The sequence below is a fragment of the Barbus barbus genome, assembly GCF_936440315.1.
Source record: "Barbus barbus genome assembly, chromosome: 10".
In the NCBI taxonomy this organism is placed as follows: Eukaryota; Metazoa; Chordata; class Actinopteri; order Cypriniformes; family Cyprinidae; genus Barbus; species Barbus barbus.
This window is the reverse complement of record NC_136738.1, coordinates 8,507,045-8,515,393: the sequence shown is the minus strand read 5'-3', so window position 1 is coordinate 8,515,393 and position 8,349 is coordinate 8,507,045.

Here is an 8,349-nt window from a genome sequence, read left to right as displayed (position 1 = left end):
GGTCACGTTCTCTGTGCTCTTGATAGGGGACTCTGGTGTTGTGATGCAACTGGGTGTCGTCCAGTGCAAAGCTTGAGTCTTTGTTGACAGAGTTCAAGAGTGTGGAGGTTGTGTTACCTTTCTTTGAGGCCATCTTCTGCTTGTTGTGGGCCTTCTGTGTTAGGTCACGCAACTGTTGGATGGTCATGGAGCCTGGACAGGCCATGACGCCTAGATGGTGGCTGACTCCAGGGTGCAGATTTCTTAGGAAGAGGCTTTTGAAGTTCACATCCTCTTCAAGGTCAGGTTTGTTGTGTGCACCGAAGTAGGCTTGTCGGAGTCGGTTGTAGTAAGCTTGTGGAGCCTCTTGTCGACCTTGTTTGGTTTCTAAGGCAGTTAAAAGTCCATGTTCAGATTCATAGTCTGTAAACTCTTTAATCAGGACTTCACGAAGTAGCTGGTAGTCTGACTTCATTCGACTGGGCTGTCGATCTAGAAAGTTTCGTACCTCGGTACTGGACGTGGCTCTAAGGAGGTACAACCTGTCTCTGTCAGTCACATGAGGTCTCATTTCCAGATAGAAGTCGATATCTTGAAGATGGGCCTGAATGGTGTGGCCCTCTGTGGAGTTCGGGTTGAACTTGCTGATGTTTTTAGACAGCTTGTCGAGGTCTTTGATGGTCATCCCATGTGCAGCTCCGAGGTCTGCTTGGATGGGAGGTTTTCTTTCGTTGACAGGAAAGAGTTCTGTGGCGAAGGCAGGTGAGGTTTTGGGTTGTGGCTCTTCGCTTCTTTCGCTGTATACCAGTTCTTGGATGTGGGACTCTGCTCTGCTCAGCAGAGGTGAGGCTGAGAGCTGTTTCTCTCGCCTTGGCTCTTGTTTCTGCTCATTAGCATGTTTAAGTTCTTTTCTGACCATGTAGAGCTGATCGTTGGTATCGTCTATTTGTTGGGTCAGATTGTCTATTTTAGAAATGTACCTTTCAAGGTGGTCTTTCAAGGCACTGATTTCAGCATTCTTGTCGCTGATGTCATGCTTGGCTTTCTCTAGGAGCTGTTCAGCATACTGGAGTCTGTTTACCAGGTCTTTCTGGGCAGCCTTTGCATGTTGTTGGTCGAGCTGAGCTGCTGTCAGGGCTGCTTGGAGCTCCTTAACTTGTTCCGTTGATTCCTGCTCCCTTTCGTTGGGTGCTTTGTGTTGATCTTGAACTTTCACTTCCAGCTTGTCAATGCGGCGTTGAACACGTGCCAGCTCCTCTTGAAGGTGGGTGACGTGCTTGTCGCTCAGTTTCAGCTGGGTTGCGAAGGCATAGCTTAGAGAGCTGGAGATTTTGACTAGCTCCTCGTGGTTGATGTTCTGGCTTGAATCTTGTGTCAGGAATCTTCTCAGGCTTAAGATTATTATTAAAAATAATAACAGTTCAAGGGTCTTGGGGGTGAGGCTGTCTGTCGTGCCTCTCAGCCAAGTGTTCCCATCTTCCCCTTGTGCAAAGGGGTTTGCAGTCTGCGGCATGTTGGCACGCTAGGGAGAAGAGAGACTGACACAGATCTGTGTGGAGTAAAAGCCTATGTGTAGGTGAGGCAACTAAGTGTTGTGTCAGTGATTTTGAACCACTAATGTAGTGTGGTGATGATGACTGTGTTGGTCTCAGAGTGTCTAGGTGGTAGACTAAAGATGTGAAGACTTCGTCACTCTAATGAGGAAGAGGGGAAAGAGAGAAAACAGGTGAAAAGCAAATTCAATTAAAATAAACAATTCCCTTTTTTTTTTCAAATGAGAAATTATTTATTAATTTTTTCTTTCAATTAAATGTTATCAAGAGGCAAACAATATTATTAAATCTCTGTTCTCGACAGATGAATATAATAATAATTCTGATATCTCTTTTTAGTCTGACAGGATTGACAACGTACACCTTACAGTTGGACCGCTCACCAGGGAGGCTGCAAAGGCAACGATTGCTCAAAACTTCTCTATTAAAATTGATCTCAGTGTTGTATGAGATGTTAAAATTTTGATTGCGTTTTTAATGTAGGGAGGTTAGGAAGAACGATTACAATCAAATTCGTAGAGATGATTAGTCCTTTTGACAAGCTTGTGTATCTCATTCACTTAGAATTGATTGATGGTTCTTACAGGTCCCCACAAATGTGAAAAGTGAAGATGAAAGAAAGCAGTAGAGAACAGGAGAGAAGAGAAAGAGACAGTAAATGCTAGTCCACTAGCAAGCAGTTATGCCGACTACGAGTAGAGCGTTGTTTTCAGTTGCTACACAACTTAACAAAAATAAATTTTGGTGAAAGAGATTTGTCTCTTAAATTGATTTGAACTCGTAGTGACGGATAACAATGTCTCCTATTAATGCTCAGGTGAGACAAAGTAAAATTGAAATTAAATAAAAGGAGAAAATCAGTAAATAAAAATAGAAAATAGTGGCTAAGTCTATAACCAAAACAGGAAGAATGAGGGAATAAAACGCAATAAAGTAATGAGTGAGTATAAGTCTGAATAGAATCTATTAATATGGGTAATAAATCAATTAGATAGAATAAGTTTACTTAAACGTTCCAAGTTCAAGACTTATTTGTATCTAAAATGATTAGGCCCAGAAGAGAATAATAGAAGTATTGATCATATGAAATGATCTGAGGGAAATTTGAATGATTCCAAATAAATTTAATGTTTTAATTAAATTTTGAATTTGGCACAATTAATAATTGTGAACTAGTATTTCCCTTTCTAGTAAAATGCAAATAAGTGGTAAGAAGTGAGAAATTAGAGAAATAAGAAAGAGAAAGACCAACAAGTCTATTAGTTGAGAGGTGTTTAAAGGGTTAAACCACTTTAGCTTTTCAAACACACACACTGTATTAAACCACTGGAGGTTAATGCTAACTGCTAACCTTTGAGGCTAATCTTTAGCATAGACTTCAATGTAAACAACCGTTTCGTTAGCTTAGCAACAGCATGAGTTTGTTTACATCAGCATCGATGTGCTGCGCGTTGTGCGCGTGCGCAGTACAAAGTTGCTCCGGAAGTAGGTTAGGACTTCCGTGTCACGATCGTAACTGTGGAAACCAAAACAAACTCTAGTGGATTAGCACATGAATTGTTGCATTCCAGTACAGTTAAGCATGTTACATGAAATGTCAGCGCATTTCAACACTGTACAAATAAACAACACCGCTTTTAGTTGTTCTGCGATGTGGCGCTTAAACTCTCAGTTCGTTCAGAGTTAAACTTATTAAAATAGCAGCTTGGTAACTTACTGCAGGGAAACAGTGCTGTATCAGAATATAACGCATAAACACAACAGGTTTTCTTCGCTGTTGGTTCAAAGTTAAACTTTACTTGATAAAGCTTTAGAAACTCCCATTAAAATCTCCCGGACACACGCAGTGTGGAGCGAGATTAACTTCACTCAGTGAACAGTTACACAAACATACGAGCGTTATTCTCTAATGTTTAACTGAGGGAGTCATAGATGATTTAACAATGGGACACGCACTGCTAATCAAACTATGAATAATAATGGCTCTGATAAATAGGATTGAGGAACACGCTCAAAACTATTCTTTATACACTGATTTATTTCCCGTTTAAATCACTGCAGTTTAGCTTCGTTCTGCTAACAGACTGAGATTCAGGAGAATAGTTACTGACTGACCTGGAACCCGCAGGACATCACTTCAACTATAAATAAAAGGCATTACAGAAAGAGAGGAACACGCTCAATTTCGACCTTATTGTACGATCTCAGATGTTAACTTTAAGTTCACTTACTGCAGTTCGAGAAGCTCTTTTGCTGTCTTCATTCATTCAAGCGGGGCGCGCGCAGCTGACGTCACTCACGCGCACGCGCACACACACACACACTATAGTCTCGTCTCTCATCCGCGGCAACAGAAAAAGATTAAATAACTCGGTTTATGCTCACAATTTAGATTAATCTGCCCGCATTCTCCACCAATAAAAATGTAGGGTTATTACATATAATATTAATATTAATACGTAATTTAAACAAATAGTTTAATTTAGCTCAAAGGGAATCATTTATGATTTTATAGGGATTCGAACAGAATCAGTGTTACGGCGATTCACTGAACGAGCCGTATAACAAACTCTGCACTGGATATTAAAATCCCAAATATAGTGAAAACACTATTAACTAGCACAGTAACGAAATCGACAGATTAAGGCATTAACTTGTGAGCAGAAAACACAAGATACTTCTCTTTTAAAATATAAATCAGATTTTATTTATATAAACCTAAGACATAAACTAATCTAACACATGAACACAAGCATTCACACATTCACACGTTGCAGAAAGAGAGAGAGTGAGGAAAGGATGAGTTTAAGAGAATGAAACGTGAAATCCCAAGTTTACAGCAATAGACCTGAACAACCATCAATCACTTATTTAACCCTCGTTTTGAGTTTCTCAATGAGGCTAAAATTTATATTAAATACACCAATTAGAACCTGTTAGAATCTGGAGGTGTGTTTGCTGGTTTTGCCTGTGTAACGGGTTGTGTCCTCGTTGCAGACAGGGGGTTCCTCGAAGTGTCTGATTCGCTGGAAGTTCAGTAGTCTTTGAAGTGATGTCTCTTGGGCGTTGGCTTGCTGGACGTTTGAAGAAGTGCAGTCGAAGCTTTAACATTAACACACAAAACTCCACGGAAAGAAAAGAAAACCAACGTAAAATAGTAAAATAAAATGATGTAATGAGACTAAGTTGTTTTCCTTCTCATTATGGCACATGAGGCCTTAGCATGCTCAAAGAGCAGCACGCACGCGGTGAGAGGGACGAGAGTTGGAGAGTGATGTAACAGAGAGAGAGATAAGAGAGATGTCCTGAGGTTTTAAACTCAGCTTCTGGACCGTCCCATCTGCACGTATTGACCAATTAGGTATTGTCCTTGCTTAGCTAGGGTGTGTTCTTCACCTCATAAATCAGCCTGTTATCAGTCACATGGTCCGAATTTTACAAGCTTTGGCCAAGTATACCTTTTTGAACATGATTTCATAATAAGACTATGATGCCTTTGACAAAGAATTGATTGGAAGAAACATTCACATCATGGATTTTCGAGCTCATACATACTAAATATGCAATATTTATCTTTAAGGCTCGAGCTATTCAATAATGATTAAAAAGACATACATATTATTTGATTAAAACATGATATGTGGGTACAACATAAAAATGTCCTTTTAGGATGATTTTATGTGCATATGGAAAATAAAGTCTTTGTATAGTTCTAAGGAGAACGAAGGAATGTTCTTTAGACAGGAATGTTGGTTTGTCTTCTATGTGGGGGAGAAGTCAGTCTAAGGAAGCTTGTGAATACAATCGTGGAACCCGTGATGGCCATCTCTTTGACCCTCAGTCTTGATTATTTGCAACAAATTTGACAGTCTCCTTCTTGAATTGGAATTATCAATAAGTGTTCGTTTGTCTCAAGGTTGTAAGCTGTTTGATGAAAGAGGCTTTGCTAAGTTAGGAGTTGCTTCAGCTAGTTGGAGCTAGGACTCCGGACAGATTTATGATATCCTGTTTCTTGGAACCTCTCTTTCTGGAATCTCAGCTTCTCAGGTTTCAGTGTCCTCATGCATCTTAAAAATTGTCTGATTCAGTCTATGATATCCTACAAATGGGTAATTCTCAGAAAGTTATACCTTTTATGACACATTTGTGTTCATGGCTTACTACTGATTTAAATACCCTCAAAATGATCTAAAATTAAAGTTAAAAACTACACTTAAAATGTACTGCTAATACTATTATTAATTAGTAGTAGTATTAATAATAATAACAATATTATTATTAATAATAATATATAAAAAAATATTTATGAAAATAATATTATTAAATTAATCAAAATATTAACTCATAGTAATGATACTATTAATAAATAAAAATGATTATTAAATAAATCAGAATATAAATTAACTTGCACATCCCCACATATATTTTTTTTTTTTAAAAATCTTAAATGTGGATTTTGATTTTAAAACATCAATAACAGTGCTTTCCCTGTCATGATTTTTTTTTCTTATTTAGCAATCTGTACATTACAATACATATATGGGTAATTCTCAGAAATGTACATTTTATGACACATTTGTGTCTCACTGGCTTACTATAAAAACCCTCAAAATGATATACAATTAAAACGAAGAACTAAATTTAAAATTATTATTTATATAATATTATTCTTGTTATTGTTATTACTGTTATTATTATTATTAAACTATTCAAAGATTAATTTGTCTGTCCCCATATAGAAAATAAAATGATTTCTTCTTAAATGTGACTTTCTTTGATATTAAAACACTGTGCTTTTACGGTCAGTGTTGTATTTTTATTTTCTGTTTCTGGATTTTTGGAGAAATGATTCAAGTTTGAATTTTTGGAACACTATATTTGAGGGAGTAACATTATAAAAGTATTTTTTTATCACATGATTTTTCTCTAGCAGAGAAAATCGATTTTTCAGTGTAGCACTTATATTGGCCTTGTCGCATTCAATATTTCCAACATTTTAAAGGGAAAATAAAATCATATTTTCAATATGAATTAATTAAGTTAATAGTGGCACAATGATATTTACTTGCTAGGGCAATAATGTTATATTAGCCATAATGCCCATAACTTTCAACCCTAAGACATTTTGTGCTTTAGAAGGCGCATAGACTCTACCCAGTTATTTCTTTAAATTATTAATATCTGAACTGCAAACATTCATACTCAACAGAGTAGCCTAAAAAATAAATAACATACAGAAGTTTTCAAGGCTGTTTCTATACATTTAGGTTTGTAGGTAATAAAGAATTGATCATTAAAAATAGATTTGTTGATCACTAATGTTATTGTGGGGTGGCTCTTTCTTTTTTCTGTCTTTCTCTTTCTTTCTTTCCTTCCTTTCTTTTTCCAATGGTCTAATTACCTAGAATGGCTCATGTATGCATGTACTGTATGTTGAAGAGTCAAAGGTGTCATTTGAGGTTGAGCATTTGAGGCCACTCAAACACCTCAGGTTATTTCAGTATTCATTGTTAATATTTGCCTAGTAGCACACCATGTGTGGAAAGTCGGAATTAACTTCAATCAGCGCACAGAGAAAGGTCACTTATTTCATGGATCACACACAAGCACAAATACATATTCCATCAAACTGTAATTTCTTTCGCAGCCTTGGTACATGTCTTTTGACACATGTGGAGTGTAAATCAAGCACTGTGCCATCACCTCCACAGCAGCCAGCCGGAAATCACCTTCTTATTCAGCAGTCTGACTTTTTACTTAATGGAGATGGATTACTAATTTACACAATAATTCCCCCATAAATTATACTGTTTTGGTCCATTTTATATGGAGTCAGTGGTGTGAATCAGAACTGTGAATATAATCTGTTCAAACCACAGACAGAAAATGATGCAGTCAGTCTGTTATAAAGCTGGACAGTCTTGTGTCTGAATCTGACTGCAGAATATTTCTAAATAGGAGTCTGATCACTCTCAGATTCATAAATGCCTCTGGTTTTGGCTTTATCTGTGAGAAATACTGAAATTTCATTAAATCAGTTTTGTCAATTGATTCTGGAGTGATTTGGGTATTATATATTTGTTTTACTACAGTACTTTTTTAAATGTTGGGGGTTGGTAAAATTTTATTTTATTTCAGAAAAAATACAGTAAAAACAGTAATATTGTGAAATATTATTCCAATTTGAAATAACTGTTCTATGTCAGTATATTTTAATATGCAATTTATTCCTGTGATTAAAGCTGGATTTTCAGCATCATTACTCCAGTCTGCAGTGTCACATGATCCTTCAGAAATCATTCTAATATACAAATTTGTTGCTCAAGAAGCATTAAAAAAATTATCTTATTATCCATATTATCAGAGATGAAAATAGTTGTGCATCTTAATATGTTTTTGTTGTTTTGGGATTCTTTGTTAAACATAAATTGCAGCATTTATTTGAAATAGATTTTTTTGAAAAAATGTAAACTATTTCCTATTATTTCAAATCAATATAATGCATCCTTGCTCAATAAAAGTATTTAATAAATTCTGAATGTTATATACTAAATATTGCCTGCAGATTTTATTATATATATATATATATAAAATAGCCATAAAAGCTAGTCAAGCTTCATGTATTTTTATGAGTGCAGCTCTGAAGGCCATTCATGGGTACCAGCGAGAAGAATGGGAGATAATTTAATGGAAAATGAAGGCTCTGCAGCTGACAGAAGGGTCACAAATGAAGCAGAGCCATCCGACATGAAACACTGGCTGTCAACTAAAGCCCTGAGCTCAACACACAACCTGCTCTGATATAATGTGATATAAA